General features: G+C 43.8%; 1 protein-coding gene across 7 annotated transcripts in view; it reads left to right on the top strand.

The window, feature by feature from the left end:
* The first annotated feature begins 10,606 nt into the window (after positions 1–10,606).
* The window catches only part of YPEL2 (yippee like 2), a 99,870-nt gene continuing 93,216 nt past the window's right edge, over positions 10,607–17,260 (top strand). For 4 of the 7 annotated variants that reach the window (XR_012374454.1, XR_012374455.1, XM_073879508.1 and 1 more), the window contains exon 1: positions 10,607–10,887. The gene's annotated coding sequence lies outside the window, so the exon portion shown is untranslated. The remainder of the gene's footprint in view (positions 10,888–17,260) is intronic. The other 3 variants (XR_012374456.1, XM_073879509.1, XM_025851147.2) reach the window with 2 other exon arrangements.

Raw genomic sequence — 17,260 nt, 5'->3', positions numbered from 1 at the left:
TCTTTGAATGTTAGATCTCAAGTCTATGGTCTTCATCACTGACTGCACTTATCACCTGGGGAGCTTTCCAAGGCATCCATGCCTGGGTTGTTTGACCCCAGACCAATTAAATAACAATTGCTAGGAGTAGGGCTCGGTCAGTGCTGTGTTTAAAAGGCTCTCCCAGTGATTCTAATATGCAACAGAGGCTGAGAACCGCCATCCTAATTGATCTAAAGTCAGCCCAGTTCCACAGGGCCCACCATACGCTTCCTGCTTGGGCTGCTCTTACTCCTGGAAATTGCTGGAGTTGTAATATTACCATCAGGCAGTGAGGCTAAAATAAAAGTCTGGTCAGCCAAGCTGCTAGGACAGCTGATGAAATTGTCATTTGACTAAAGGAAACGGATCTATTTCAGTTTTATTCAAAGAAGGAAGAGTCCAGTCATGGGAGGGAGAATGCTACACAGGCTGGCTATGCAATTATTTAGCACACTGCCACGATCACCAGCCAGGCTAGCAGAGAGGCTGCTCCCAAGTCTTTGCAAACTTGGCTCTGCAGGTTAGTTTATCTTGGTTATCATGCTGTCTGAGAGCCATTGGTGGGATCCTGGGCCTTGGTGCCTGGCCGAACAAAGCTTACAAATTAGCGAATTAACAGTGTTCAAAACCTGAGGCCATAGAAGAAAAAGCTGTTCAGCAAGAATAACATTAGGTGTGTTACAGAATTAATGTAATTCAGAGCTAGAAAATCCCTTCTTTTAGAAATAGGCCCAGTTTCCTAAAGGTATTGCTCTTTAGGGTCATCTGTGGAAGAATTTAGGTTACTGCCAACCACGGCCAAGAGAGAGTACTGAGAAGGAGAAGTCATTTGGGGGAACTGAGGGTTCCTGTCGTCTAGAGTCTGGGCATCACGTTAACAAATCCAGGAACTTATTATGTCATAACACTAAGAGATGAACAGTCTCTTGGGGATAAACCCACATTAACCAAGTTCACAAGAAGTCCAATACTGAATTACACAATGACCAGACATTAACACCGGATGGTACATTCTCTACTTGTAAGAAAGACAATATTGGGAGACACATTTGAATCATAAATTATACTTGAAAGTCAAGGATAATTAAGAAATTAGTTGAGTGATCATAAAAGATGGTACCATCAAGCTATAGTAACTGGATTCATTCCATCTCTCTGTAAGGGTGACCAGTTAAGTAGAAAGAAATACCTCAGACTCTGGCTGGGCACCTTCTGTATGGATCAAGCTGGAGATTAATTGACAAATTCTTGCTCTTCAAGAGTCAGTTTTTCAAACCCAGATCTCCAAACTTCTTTTCTGGTTATGTGTTCCTAACAGAAAAAAAAAAAAATTATGGTCCATTTTTCATATGATCTGCAGATAATTTTGATTTTTTTTGTATCATCTTCTTGTCAGACCTGACAAGAAGGTTATTGCTTTTACTGACTAATGTAGCTGACAGCTTATATTAAAAGTAAGAGAAATGTCAACGCTACCATTTTATTGTTTGCTTGTGCTTTAATTATTAGTATTAACTTTAATTTGTGGTTTCTTTGCAGGAATTTTGTTAAGCCCTTGTCCATTTCGTGAGAGTCAACTAAGTGAAAACTGAATACTATTAACAGAATATAATCTGTAAATCCATTAAACAGGGCTTAGTAAACTGCAAGGTGCCAAATGCTACGCTGAGAAGCAAGCAGTGAGTGAGGTGCCACTGTCAGCCCTCCCATTGCGGAATTCCCATTCTTTGCTGGTATACCTCAGCAATGAATGAGGCTATTCTTCAGACAATGTATAAAACAATGCATTCACTCAGAGCCTAGAATACTTTAGAGCTCTAGATACAATAGCAATAGCAATATACAGCAATCCTTAGAACAATAGTTTTAAGTTCTAGAACAATAATTCTAGAAATTATGCCCTAATCCTTAATTGGATAGGGACACTCTTAAATCTCTATCTCCCCATTTGCTGATTAGGTGAGTCTTTTGTGTAGATGTTCGGTATCTTTCATCATATTTTGATTCTGCTTATTGTTATGTCCTGAGGGAAACTTTATCTGAAGTTTTGGGGGTGCCTAAGGACTCTACTGCTCTATAAGAACAATAAAATGAGTACAAGGGATCCATAGTTATCACATTTTACTATTAGGAGAATGGTTTTATTTAAACTCAGAAGCAAAACAGGGTGCCTGGGTGGCTCAGATGGTTAAGCATCTGCCTTCAGCTCAGGTCATGATCCCAGGGTCCTGGGATCGAGTCCCACATCGGGCTCCCTGCTCCTTGGGAGCCTGCTTCTCCTTCTGCCTCTCTCTCTCTCTCTCTGTCTCTCATGAATAAATAAATAAAATCTTTTAAATAAATAAATAAATAAACTCAGAAGCAAAACAGCTGAACAGAGAGTTAATTTGGTTGGAAGGATCAGGAGGGACTAGGTTCATACCTCTGTCTTCAGAGACTTCACCTACAAGGCTTCCCAGGAATGGGAAGTCTTCCATAGAGTTTGAAAACTACAGCTCTAGAACATTAAAAAATTGTTTGAGATGGAATTTTGCTATAATTAGTGCTGTGTTATAAGTAAGCCTGCAGGAACTAGAGACAAAGGAGATCCCATGGACAGTTTGTTGGCAATGAATTAAGAACAACAACAAAATTCTGATTCATGTTTTATCCTAAAGATATTATAGCATAGAGTTTTAGAGTTTGGACTCTATATTCAGACAGCATTGGGTTGTTCTTTTTATTTCCTCCACAGAGAATTTAATTTTAGTTTTTAATAGGTAATGAATACACATGATTATAAATGGTAAGACTCCCTCTCATTCCTAAGCTCGCCTCCCCTAGTTCTCCCCAGCAGTAACCACAGTTACAAACTTCTTGTGCATTTTCCTAGAGGTAGTTAAGGCATATCAAGACATACTTGTATATATATTACATGTAAATATATATTTTAAAACAAATAGTGGCATTCTTCGTACAACTGTTCCGCACCATGCTTTTTTTTTTTAACTTAATTCTTGGAATTTGTTCACTTTATTCACTATATATTTATTGAGTATTGTGATAGATTGCAATATTGTTCTCTACTCCTCACGATAGGGTTATACATCCTACTTTCTTTGACTTTGGAGACTCTTTTAGTTAAGGAAGGCATAATATACTTCTCTCTTGACTTTGGATTTGGCCATATTTTCTTTGGCCAATGGATTGTGGGTAGGAGTGACAGTGTGTCATTCAAAGTAGAGGCTTTAAGGGGCATCATATGTTTTCATGTACTTCTTGTACAGCAGGGGTCCCTAATGAGAAGATACTAGAAGCCAGTCTAAATCTAATATGTGACCCTCAGTCTAGAGTAGTGCTGTACATATCAATGAGGGAAAAAGAAATGTTTGGGGGTCATTTGTTACCACAGTCAGAAGCAAATTAATGCTACTATGTATTCAGACATTTTTCTAGGTTTTTTTTTTTTAAGATTTTATTTATTTATTTGACAGAGAGACACAGCGAGAGAGAGAGAGCACAAGCAGGGGGAGTGGGAGAGGGAGAAGCAGGCTTCCTGCTGGGCAGGGACCCTGGGATCATGACCTGAGCTGAAGGCAGATGCTTAACGACTGAGCCACCCAGGCGCCCCACTTTTCTAGGTTTCTAAGTTAATTAGGGAGCCAAACAAAGATCCTCATCCTCATGGAGGATCTACATATAGACCCGCCTCTTTTTAATGGCTGCATAGTATTCTTTTGTACAGAGGCATTGTGATTTATTTAACCAGTCCTTTATTGATGGATTTAGGTTATCTCAAAAGATGAAAACATATTTCTAATATAAATGCACAGAAAGCATACATTCAAGTTTTATTTAACTTATAATGAAGAACATACCAGGATGATAAAGTTCGTTTAAGGAGAATATTAGGGGTGCCTGGGTGGCTCACTCGGTTGAGCGTCTGACTCTAGATTTCAGCTCAGGTCATGATCTCAGGGTCTCCAGGTTGAGCCCTGAGTTGGGCTCCATGCTGGGCATGGAGCCTGCTTAAGATTCTTTCCCACTGCCCCTTCCCCCCGCCCTGCCCTCATACACTCTCTCTCTCAAAAAAAAGAAAAGGAAAGAAAAAAGAAAAAAGAAAAAAAGAAGGAAAAGAAAAACAATCTGAAAGTTGAAAACTGTAGTCAGTGTATAAAAAGAAATTCTGAGGGGTGCCTGGGTGGCTCAGTCGTTATAAGCCTTCGGCTCAGGTCATGATCCCAGGGTCCTGGGATCGACCTCCGCATCAGGCTCCCTGCTTGGCAGGAAGCCTGCTTCTCCTTCTCCCACTCCCCCTGCTTGTGTTCTCTCTCTCGCTGTCTCTCTCTCTGTCAAATAAATAAATAAAATCTTTAAAAAAAAGAAATTCTGAAATAAAATTGTTAATTTTAAAAAAGATTTATTTTATTTGAGAGAAAGAGAGAGAGAGTGCAAGCAGGGGAAGGGCCAGAGGAAAGAATCCTCAAACAGACTCTCTGCTGAGCAGAGAGGCCAAAGTGGCGCCTGATCCCAGGACCCATGACCTGAGCTCAAATCAAGAGTCAGATGCTTAACTGACCAAGCCTCTCAGGTGCCCCTAAAATTGTTAATCTTGGTACAAAACTGGCTAATGGCCCACAGCGTAAAAATAATTTTTGAGGTTTTCTTCTACAGGATAGAAGAAATAATCATCCCCCATTATCAGTTTTGCAGAGTTGTAAAATGTCTGGGCTTTCATCAACCGCAAAGTCATATTCCCCAGAAAGAGTTTTTGCTAATACTAACCATGCTACAATATCCTTTTATATTCATTTTTGTGCACATGTGTGAGTGTATCTTAAGGATAAGTCCCTCAAAGTGAAATTCCTAAGTACATTAATTTTGACTTTTGAGAGAGGTTACCAAATTGCCCTTCATAGAAATCATACCAATTTACCTCACTGTGAACAACATATGAATGGCTGTTTCTTCATATCTTCTCCAACACAATGTTATGGGACATTTTACTACCTGCCAATCTGATAGGATAAAAATAGCACCTCATTATAATTTCAATTAAAATTTTTTCTTGTTATTACTATGACTGAATATTTTCTTCATATCTTTACAAGTTATTTCTTTTTCCTCTACCATGAATTGAATTGTCACTTCATATCTTTGCCTTTATTCATCATATGTGTTCCAAATTTTGTTTTGACAGTTTTAGACAGATTTTTAATCCTAGCTCTGCTCTTTACTAGCTGTGTGACCTTGGGCAAATTAATTAACATCTCTGAGCTTAAGTTTACTCATCTGTTAAATAGGGATACTAACATAGTCCTCAATCCCATATCTGGAACCCTAAGATAGAGATATTTTAAATTCTAGGGACTTTCAGTGCATATAGTGTATATCACATAAAGTCCCAGGGAGCATGAACTCTTCAAGCATTAATATTCCCACAAGAAACATATGAATATACTAGATGGGATTAATAAAGCCTACGGATGACCTCATGTCATTTGAAGTTGACCATCAAATGACCTGCATCAATTTTTTTTTTCTTGAAAATCTTCCATGGTTTATTATATTAGTTTGTTGAAAGTTAAAAATTGTGCAGAAGAAAGACATCCTCAATGGTATTGTAACCAATTGGGAGATACAACCTATTGATTAGACAAATATTGAGACTAGCCCACATAGGAAGGACTGGGAATGAAAAGAAGCTTAATGAGAGTGCTATTAGTAGCTTGTGAAAATAAAGGAAGAAAAATATAATTGCGTGTATCCTGTCAAATGTTTTTTTACCCTACAGATTTTACTTATTGAATACTACTGCTCTGTTATTGTGCCATATGAGCTCTGTCAAACTCACTTTTGATTTTCAGAGCTTTTTGGATTTTCAAATGTGCTTAAGGTATAGAGAACTATGGTATCTTCGTACATAAGGTTGTTGTGTGATGATTAGATTAAATGAAACAATGCATGTAAAGTGGTCTATACCAGCTCCTAGAACATAGGAAGAACAAGATAAATATTATTGTTACTCTTGTTTTTAAGATGAAAGTGTTAAGCCCTTACAACTCTTGTTTCCAGGCCCTTTAGCTTGGCGTAGGGTTTTGCTTTGTGCAATAGTTTGATAGTTCAGATGAGTTTCCTTGTAAAGGTGACTGAGATATTTGAAGAGAAGAGGAGAGAAGCATTTTTATTATTTGGTGGCGTAGAAGAAAGTGAATGGACTTTGAAGCCAGATAGATCAGGGTTCAAATTCCGTTAAGATCAGCTTTAAAAAAGAGAGAGAGAGAAAATTACCTATCTTCCAGGTTGTTTTGAGGATTAAATCTAACTAGATAGAATAGAAACTGCTCTGTGCACAATATGTACTCACTAAATGATGGCGGCTGTTTTGTTGGAGTACATTCGGGAGGGCTTAGGTTCAACACTTACCCATTTACAGTCTGAACAGCATTTAATCAGCCACTTTCATGACTGAAAATGAGGGACTTGGATAAGGATCAGAGAAAGCATTTATTGTACATAAAGAAACAAAGCACTGTTACCATGATCTGTCCACAGGAAGATGGCACCAGGCCCTCCTCTGTGATGTAATGTCATGGGATTTTACTTGTTGGGGGAGGAAGGGGTACAATGAAGCCTGGGAGGAGCATCTTCCCCTCCCCATACAGGCTGAGGGGAATGTTTTCCCAGGTGATATGGTAGTGTGAGAGCCTGTAGCCTTTAGCCTCCAAAAACTTTCTATTGTACTGTGATTTTAAAATGCAGATTGCCCCTTTTATTATAGAATATCCTTGAAGTTTCAGGTTTAATGTTGTCACACTACAAAGTAGGACCGCTATCTGTTGATCAGTTTACTCCTATCCATTCCTGCTTGGATCCCTAATGGATTAAATTCAGATATAAACCTTGAGAGAAGGCCTACCGTGTGTCAGGTGCTGAAAACATGAAGACATCTGATAAGGTTCCAGCCCAGGAGGGACTGCAAGAAGGATGGATAACTGATTAACTCCTAATAGGGAGTGCAGAGTGTTGAGTGATATAATAGTGTTATGAAGAAAGTGCCATGAGGGTACTGAGGAAAAAAAATTAATTTTTCTAGGGAGGTTAAGGGAAACTCTTCCAAAGAAGTGACATTCAGTCTGGGACGTCTGGGTGGCTCAGTTGGTTTATCATCTGCCTTCAGCTCAGGTCATGATCCCAGGGTCCTGAGATCGAGTCCCACATGGGGCTCAACGTGGAACCTGCTTCTCCCCTCTCCCTGCTCGTGCTCTCTGACGAATAAATAAAATATTTTAAAAAAAAGTGACATTTGATCTGATTTTTGGCCTGAGTCATTCAGCAAAAGGCTTTGAGATGGAATGATGAGAGGAAGAAGCAGAGGGGGGAAGGTGGGGGGTTAAGGAGTGAATAACATTCCAAATGAAGGAAACTGTGGGGTCCAGGGTGTGAGTCAGTAGGCATATGCATTCATTTGTTCAGTTATTTATTGAACGAACAAATATTGGTTGAATGTCATATACTCTTCTTGGCACGGGGAAAACAACAGGAAGCAAGATAGATAAGGTCCCTAATGCTCTCAAGGAGTTGACACTTTAGAGCTGGATGGGACAGGAACAGAAAACAAATAGGTGAACAAGGTAATTTCAGAGAGTGATATGTGTTATGATGAAAATAAGGTGGGAGAAGATGTGATAGAGAGTACCCTGGGGGGGAGGCATGAAGATTGGGTAGTCAGGGGGCCCTCTCTGGAGAAGGCTTTTGACCTGGGAACCAAGTGGCAAGGAGGCAGCCTTCTGGGGCAAAGTTTTTCAGGTGGAGGGGAGAGCAAATAAAAATACTGTAACAGGCTTAGGCCTGGTGTATTTGAGGAAAAGAAAGGCAGCCAGCTTGACTGGAGCAGCATGATCAAAGGAGCAATAGGGAAGACCAGGGAGGTTGGCAGACCTGGTTAGTAGGGTCTTATGGGTCATCATAAGAAGTTTGTTTTGAAAAAGTACCATTTGGTGTTGTGTAGAGAATGGACTGGAAGTAGAGAGATCAGTTGGGAGGTCATTGCTTACTCTATGCAAGAGATGTTGGTGGCTCCAACCAGGTGACAGCAGCAGAGACAGACATGTTCAGAGCAAATACACATTTTTGAAGTCGAGCTGACAAGACCTGCTGATGGACTGGTGTGGGGGTGAGGAAAAGGAAGATGTAAACATACCAAATGCTACAACGTGGATGTGGAACATGGGATTGGAGAGAAGATCCTGGAAAAGAATGGCTATTAAGGCTTTGGGAATGAATGATTTTGGCCTCACACAGAGGAGACAAATGTACTGGGCCACTAACAAAGCCAGGCTGATAAACTGTCTGTGAGGCCAGGAACCTCTCAAACCTTTACTACCAAGGGTTTTTTGTTTTGTTTTGTTTTAAATAACTCTCTGGCTACATTTGAGCAAATTTATGTCTTTCCTTACATTCTCTCCATCTCCTTTTTTGCCCTACAGGATATATATCTGTCTATTCTGACACTCTCCATTGGCCCCAGCTTCTCTTCTTGGTAGATTCTTCAGAATACTATCATCCAAGTCAAGTAGGAAGTTCTGCACATAATAGGCGCTGAGAATGTATGTACTGAGGGGCAATTAGAGGTGCTTGCTTTCAGACAGAAGTTCCACTTCTGCCTTCATGCTTTGCAACTCACCATACTTAGCCCTTTTGACTAGGAGGAGGCATGATCAGGCTTATGAAGTATTTTTTTGTTGTCCTTGGCTGGCTGGCTGGCTGGCTGGCTCTATTGTCTCCTGGTCTTACCATCCTGTTCGCCTCTCCTGTCTCCTGCATACACACCGCAGGCCTGCAGGGGTCCTCAGATCTCCCTCTGAACCACTGCACCAGGCTTGTCCTCCTTAGCTAACATTGTTATCTTTTATTTAAACAAAACAGTATCCACCAACCTTGTTACATAACATCCGGGTATCCGAGGGTGTTAGACTAATGCAGCATCTACTGTTGGGGAGTGTTGATCTGGCAACACAAATATTCACTAGGAGAATATTGCTGAAATGTAACAAGTTTGACTTCCTGGCCTTCCTTACAATTTTGGAGGGGAAGGGACTTTAGAGATCATGCTATCTCAATCTTCTTTGTTTTCAACTGTGAAAACGAAGGCCTAGACAGACAGACAGACAGACACACACACACACACACACACACACACACACACACACACACACACGAAGAAATTTGCCCGGAAGGCACATCAGGGCTAGAAATCAACCTCTTGATAAAGTCCATCACATTTTAGATAAAGGGTTGTGAAACCTTTCTTGTTCATGATTCTCATCTGAAAAGCTTTCTTTTTTTTTCTTTTCAGCTTTAGACTTTCCAAGTTTGTCAAAAGTGAACAGTTAACAGTGACATGGTGCTCCTGCTTACACCCAAACAGCAAATTTGAGACTGATAATATCTAATGAAAGAATTTGAGGTATTTTTGTTTCTACAAACATTTTACTGACATTAGGACTGGATTCATATCCAACAGTGCAAGGTATATTACCCGAACGCAATATGAATGCAATGTATATTCATCTGTATATCTGAGTCAGATATATTTTAAAGACAGCTGGATAGAGTTGCAGGTGAAGTTAGAGCCACCTGGGGATCTGCCCCAGTAACATTCTCAGTTTATGTGCAAACCAGTATATGGAAAGGGGGTGGAGTCAGCTGTACCTCCAGGGGCATTTCACATCCTGAGAGCTGCTCAATAAAAAACATGGGGTTTCCTACTGCTCTCTGAGGAACTGCAGAACCTCAGTGGTGAAGTGAAAAGGCTGGGCTGCTCTCTTCCCCTCAGCCTGGCCAGCATTCTTTCTCAAACTGACCTGTCTTCCTGCAGGGAGACTGCCCCACTCCACCCACCTGGTGCCTTCCTGGATTTCCTGCCTGCCTGGGCTTATTTTTTAACCTTCTCTTCCTTGAAAAGCAGTGATCCAGAAAGTGGGCTCCTCCCCTCTGGTCACTGACCGTCTTACTTTTCTAGGCTAACCATCCGTATTTCCCTTCAAAGGCTTTGGAAAATCAGCAGCAGTAGGAAGCTGGGCGCCTTCCAATTCCCCTACCACATCTTTCCTACTTTTAACTCGCTGAAATTACTGGCAGAACAGAGAGAAGTGGAGAAATGCCTTGCTTCTGAGCAGGGCCTGGGCTGGTTTGGCATTATCTTATTAAATTCAGCTGGCCCGGGTCCTGAGGCCCTCTTCAGGTAACTTAGGCTCTGAGTTACAAATGGCTAAGGTGTAAGGAGGGAGTTACTGTTTTGGCCCTCCAAATCTAGGTACTATACAGCCTCCCCACTCCTAACCCTAGGTTCTAGGAATTCCAGCCTTGACCTGGGGACAAACCCCAAACGCAAATAAACGGTCTCCTCCCAGGCACTGAAAGCGAACCAACCTCATCACTCTTTCTCTCTATTCCTTCAGCCAGTTGCCCTGCTTAGCCAAGCTCCGCCGGCTGAGCCGTAGCGGGCCAGACCCGGCACTCGCGCACTCCCCGCACCCCAGCCCGGCCAGGGCAGAGGGGTGGGGGGTGGGAGGTTGGGGAAGCGGGGGGCGGAGTTCCGTCCTTCGCTGATTGGCTTGGGGCGGATGGGCTGCGGCCGTGCCGAGCCAACCCGCGGCGTGTTGCTATGTGCTGAGGCGAGGGGATAGGCGCGGGTGCGCGTCCGTCACAGGGCAGCCCCCGGCCCCGACCGGGAGGGATGCGGAGTGGCGGCGGCGGCAGTCGCGGAGACTGTGGCTTTAAGAGCGCGCCCGGAGCCCGGGAGCCAGCCGGGCGGTCCTTCGCTGCTGCGCACCCCGGCGGAGCCGAGCCCAGCGCTGGCCGGACGGGGCAGCCTGCTGCGGGGTAAGCAAACCTGGAGCGCGGCGCGGGCCGGGCGCGCGTGGGCGTGGGGCGCGCTGTCAGCGCGGACGCCTGGCACCCGGCGCCGGGCACCGGTCCCGGAGCCCCTCCGTTTCGGCTCCGGCGGAGCGCGCAGCGCCTTGTGCGCCGCGCCGCCGAGGCGGGGTCCGGCGTGGGGTCCCAGTGGGGGCCGCGGGCGCAGGGGGGCGGGAAGCGGGCCGCCGGGGCCACGTGACCGGTTTGTTTACAAACACTGCCGGGCTCCGGCGGCTGCCTGCGGAGGGACCTGTGTGGTGACGCGGGTGCCCGGATCGGGGTCGGGGAGTTGTGCGAGGAGCCGGGCAAGTCTAGGGTGCATGGTTTGGCGGATGGGACTTGGACGCCGGGTCGTTGCTGCTTCTCAGCATAGTTTCTGCGGGTTCGGGCTCCCTGGGGCCGGGGGGGTTGCTTCGGGCGCTTTCTGTCCCGGGTGACGCTGGGTCTCCGCTGGAGACACTGGGTCCGGGGGCACCGCCTTCGGAGCCCCTGCCTGTGGGGGACTGGCAGCCCTCGAAACTCCCAGGAGCGCTTGGCAGGCCCTGGGCCGAGGTAACCGCAGCCGAGTTCCTGCCTGGCCGCTTCCCGGAGCCTCCCCACTGTCCTTGCCAAGGGGGTGGGCGCCGAGTTCTCTCCTGCCCGACGGAATGTAGGGGCCTCTCCAGCTAGTACCTCCCAGAAACTGGCGCTAAGGGGCAGCCCCGACCTCTCACTGCTTTAAGTCCACCCTCCTTGGCCGCTGACCTCCTTTGGGTGTCTTGACTCAAGTGGTGGCTTTTCTCCTGTTGGGGGTTGGGGTAACCACCTGTTCTTTTGGACGAAACCCAGGAGACTGCCCCTCTGACTTCATTGTCAGCTTACAAGCACTTAAAAAGCCAAGTGAGTGTGTCCTACGTTTGTCTCTGTCGCAAGTTGCAGACCCTCCCACAGTCCCACTGCCATGAATGGCACACGAAACTGCTTCTGGGTTTGCTGGGGTTTTTGCTTTTTCGGTGTTCTTGTCAATTTTCTGTCTTGGAGTCATGAGGCTCTTTTAAGTGAGTCCTTGCTTCTGGTAATCTAAACGCTAACAAGATATCTAGCAGTTTATCTTTTCTTTGCTCTTCCTCTGTTCTTGTTCTCTTCTGGTCCAGCAAGATGGGGTTCCCTGTCCTACAGCGTTGGGCAAGCAGGGAAGTTGTCTGCTTCCCTGTACCCCTCTTGGTGACAGAACACGGGCAGAGCAAGGAACTTAGGGGGTTTAGAAGTTAAGTGACTTGCCGGAGGTAACTCCTGTCGCTGGCTCTGGGGAGGGACTTGACGTCACATGCTTAATGCTCTTCAGTACTCTCCTGGTTGTGAGAACGCCAGGCCTTGTAATCAGTGGGCTTGAATGACCACTCCCTAGCCTTCCTTTGACTTCATCGTTGCCACAGGATGCGAAGGTGGGCCGAATCTGAATTCTATTTCTCTCATTTTCTTAGCGCTTACACTAAGGCTGAGTCTTGCCCCTGATGAGGAACATTTTAATTCCTCTGAACTGTGATAAGAGTGGCTATAAACTCTTTACCAAGAAACAGGTCCAGCCTGAGGAGAGTTGTGCAGACTTCCCTTTGGCACCATCCTTTATCCCCAGCTCCATCGTAAGGGTCTCAGGCAAGAGTGGGGGCCTTGGGCTCATACCTCTCCTTAACTTATTTGCCTTATTGGTTTAGGATTTGATAATAGAATTTCTGGGATCTGTCTTGGTATCTTGTGCTTGAACTAAAATAAAAAAGCTTGGAGTTAGGGGTGGAAAATGGAAAATAAAACATCATGCACAAGCGTACTGTTTTCCTTCTTCCCTCTAGCAGAGTGGTTTCAAAACTTTGAGTGGGATCCAAAGTAAGGAATACCTTTTACATCAGTGCACTGAGGTCCACAACTGTGATAAGTTCCAGGAAACAATTGCTGTCGCTGCCTGCAGTGTGCTCTCTACATAGTTTTTTCTTCTTAATTAAAACAAACAAAAAACCCAACTGCTGGTCATGGCCTGTTAATTTGATTTCTTGAGCAAATGGGTGATTGGGTGATGACCCACAGTTTAAGAAACATTGCTGTAGGGCAGAGGTTCTCAAACTTGAATGTGCACAAAGATGACCTGAATAGTGTTCAAAAATGCAGTCTGTCAGTCCACTCTGGAGATGTTTATTCTCAGTGGGGTGCATTTTTATTAAGTGGACCATGAGCTTGTGATGCAGGTGGTCAATAAGAAACCCTGGTCTAATGGGAATTGGGGGTAATGAACAATGAAAGGCATTAACTGGATATGAGGCATGCGAAGCCTTAGTCATGTATGTGACCTACTCTGTGCAAACCCAAGATCACTCATCTGCTAGTCACACTAGCCTAGGCTTTGAAAAATCCAAGGGTATGGTGTTGTTTGCTTTTAACTGCTGTGAAGCCTTGGCCATAAGACCCCCATCCCTTCCACACCACCCTGCCCAGCCCATTTGAGGGCTGCTGTTCGGTGTGCTGTATGGCTGGATGTTTCTAGGTGCGTGGGGTTGGGGTTTGTGAGTAGTGCTGGTGAGCCTGCTGTACTGTTCATAGATTATTAAAATCATTAAAACATATAAAAATCATTAAAATTCACATAGTTTTGAGGCAGTGACATAGTTACTATGCCTGGGGTATTAACAATTGGCCAGCAGAAAATGTTGATGTTGTTTAATAGCCGGGTATTCCAGGCCATGTGGCCTGGGGGAAGGGCAGGCAGGCTGGTGATTTTGTTTGGGAGTATGGGGGGAGTCAGGGGTTTGTCTGTCAACAGTTGTTAATAAAAGGCACAAGTTCCCCTGACCTCCTTGCCTACTTCAGCCCTGGTTCTTCTCCTGTGATGACATCTTGGCTCCTATGTGCAGGTGAATCTTGTTAGTTACCTCTAGCTCTACCTTCAAGCACACACACACCTGATGCATCCACGTGTTAGATGTTTCCCTCTTATTGAGTCCAAACGTGGGTAAAAGAAATTTCCTTGAGTTAAAGCTGCCTTTAGCTTCAAATAGAGTTCTATCCAAATTCAAACAACAGTGGTCCTTCCTGCCAAGGGTATGCTTTATATGGGAATACTAACTGTAGGATTGTTGAAATGAATAATGTTCAGTTTGGTCAAGCCACTCATATTTAAGATGTTTAGTTTTGAGCCTGTAATAAAAAAGAAAGCAACAAATGGATGGCAAAGGATAGGATATCCTAGTATAGAAAAGTAGAGGGAAGAGATGTCCAGGTAGGACTCTAATGGAGGATCAGGATCTGTTTTCCTTTGTAAATTATCTTAGCGTTTCCCTAGGGTCCATTGACAAACCACTAGGTGCTCTTGACAACTGAATTCCCTTAGCAGGAAGGGGGTCTAAAGCTGTGGAAAGGGAATCCTCTTTTTTTAAACTTGAGCATCCATTTATGGAAAGCCAGGGCCTGCAGGCTAAAGGTATTTTGTTAGAGTTGATAGTTTTCAATGATTTTTTTCCTTAGCAAAAGATGAGACTTGCATCCTTAAAGGACCATACCTACCTGAATTTCCCTGAGATTTGGGAATATAGCCCCCCTAGGGTTTAAAATAAATTGGATTATGCTATTTCCCTATTTAAAGTTTTCCAGTGGCTTCCTGTTGCCCTTCAGACATAATCCAAAGGGCATCCTGTCCCCTTCCCCGAGTCCCTCTCCCCTCATCTCCCCACAGGTCCTTACCTGGGCCATTTTGCTTCAGTCGGTCCCAAGTGGGCCAGCTTTCCTCAGGTTCCCGAAACGTTGAAGGTTTGTTTTTGTCATTGGGTCTTTCTAGTGGTAGTTACTCTTTCCAGAATGCCATTCTCCAAATTTTTACATGATTGGCTCTCTCACTTGCATCTCAACGAGCCCCTCTCAGACCGGTTATCTAGAAGCTCCTCCCTTCCCTGCCCCTCAGCTTCTCTTAATCCCCTTAACTTTATTTTTTTTTTTTTCAAGGCACTTTAATACCATCTGGAAATAGATTTTGTACTTGATGGCTAGATTGGAAGCTTTGGAGCTTCTGTCTTGCTCCCAGCTGACAGTACCTGGAGTGAGTAGCTCTGGATAAATACCTACCCATTGGTGGAATGAATGAATGACTAAAGAGAGCCAAGGTTTTGCGTCTCTAAGAGTAGAAAATAATACTTTTATTTTCAAGAGAAGAGGAAAAGAATTTTTCTCTCCCTTTTCCTGGGGTGTGATAGTGTTCCCTTGGAATTTATTTCAGGATTTCCGCTTTTCACAATATTTTTCACCCTTTTATACCTTTTGATAGGTCTCTAAAAGTTCCGTTGCCATTTTGTTCTTAATAAACAACCTTGCCTCCCCCAGTAGCTTGATTTTGTTTTCACTGTTCTTCTGACAAACAAGTCATTTCTACCAGTAATCACATTTCATTAATACAAGGAGACACTATAAGTAGGACTAAGAACCTGGGCTTTGGAACCAGAAAGATCGGGATAATTAGCTCTGTGACCTTGGGCAATTTGCTAAAATTCTCTAAATCTTTGTTCTTTAGTTGTAAAATAGGACTAATAATAGTTACTATCACACAGAATTGATGGGAAGACAAAATGAGAGGTTGTATAGGAAACCAGGCACAGAGCCTGGCACATAAGCACTTGCTGTTAGCTTTTATTTGTTTATTTTAGAGAGAAATGGAGAGAAAGAGTGAGTGCTGGAGGGAAAGGGGCAGAGGGAGAGAATCTCAAGCCGACTTCGGCCAACGCGCTCAGCCTGACTTGGGTTTTGATCTCATGACCCTGAGATCATGACCAAGCTGAAACCAAGAGTCCCACACTTAACCAGCTAAGCCACCCAGGCTCCCTGCTGTTAGCTTTTAATAATAACACTCATACTAATAGTTAGATTTCCCTCCTCTCTTTGGCAGGAATTCCCAACCCATTGATTTGGGAGTGTGCGGTGAGAGGGAGAAAACCACCAGATCTTAAATTAGCACCAGTAAACGAAGACCAAACATGTCACTTAGATCTATCAGGACTAGAGTGGAAGTTAGGAATCATCTAATCGTACATTGCCTCCCAACTTTTGATAACACCCATGTGGAAGAAGTTGTGGAAGTTTTTGGAAGGACATGTTGTCCACCTGTTCCTCTGGCCATTCTTAGTTTTATCCTTGGATTAAGCTGGGCTGACTGAAAGCTGCATATTGGGGCCATATTACCTCAGCCCCTCCAGAATTATTTTCACTGAGATAAACTTTGGTGTCCTGCCCTTTGCTTTCTCGGAGGGACACAGTCCGAAACAGCTTTATAACGCTACTACATTTCTCATTAAGGGTTGATGTTTGCTGCAGCCTTAAGCTGCAATTTCACTTAGTATCCCCTGTAAGTAGTTAATAGGAGAAATATCTTTCAGGGACAAGTGCCAGAAAAAGCTTTGCCTCTCCTGAGGAACGGGCATGATATTTCTTTGTGGACAATTGGAAATGTATAACTGATCATGTTTCACTTTTTGCTTTGGGTGCCAGGAAGCAAAGAGCCAAATCTGTGGCCTGACTTGAGTAACTTTAGGGCCCCTTATCCTAATTTTTTCCTTGTAATTTCTATTTTCTCTAATTTCAGGTTAATGATTTATAATTCCTTTTTAATTGGATAGATGCTGATTTGGGTATTAAAATCATTTCAGATTTTACTTTTTAGAGATACAAACATTGAGGCTAAGTAGGCAAAAAGAACTTGCTTAAGACAGAGCTAATTAAGGCAAAACAGAGCCCAGGGTTCTTTCTACTCCTGTACATTCTAGAATGTCAACTCCTGAATAAAACCCCATATAACCCATAATGTCTTGATCCTAGGCAAAGCCTACCTCCTCTCTGTGACGAGGCAAAGGAACATTCTGCCAGTGAGGTAACAACACTACCACTCGCATTCCTGGTTGGGTCAGCAGCCCTGTGCTCTCCTGTTTCCTGAGCTACAGCCTTCCCCTGTGGTCTTGAGAATGTGGTATGTCCAGATTTAGTGGTTTTGATCTGAAACTAGATTGCCAGCTCAGAATGAGCTTAGTCTCTAGTGTCTGGAGTTCCCTTGTCTATTTCTTATTAGGGAAGGAAGGCTCAATATCCAGATGGCAGATGGGTGCCACTTAGGCTCAAATGGGGTCTTCTGGTCATGAATGGGAGCTGAATTTGCTTCTACTGAAAAAAGTGGCATTATCTGATAAGAAATTTAATCATAGGAAATATTGACCTTCCCAATGATTTGTTTTGTTTTCCCATGCTATTCTGGGTTGTGAGTACCTGGGGCAAGAGAGGATAAGCTTGAAGCACATCCTGCCTGAGTCAGTAAAATATTGAGCTACAGAAGAGGAAC

This window comes from Callorhinus ursinus, unplaced genomic scaffold (assembly GCF_003265705.2).
Source record: "Callorhinus ursinus isolate GAN/ISIS: 27379988/994484 unplaced genomic scaffold, GSC_fseal_2.0 scaffold34, whole genome shotgun sequence".
In the NCBI taxonomy this organism is placed as follows: domain Eukaryota; kingdom Metazoa; phylum Chordata; class Mammalia; order Carnivora; family Otariidae; genus Callorhinus; species Callorhinus ursinus.
This window is presented reverse-complemented; position numbering and strand designations above follow the sequence as displayed.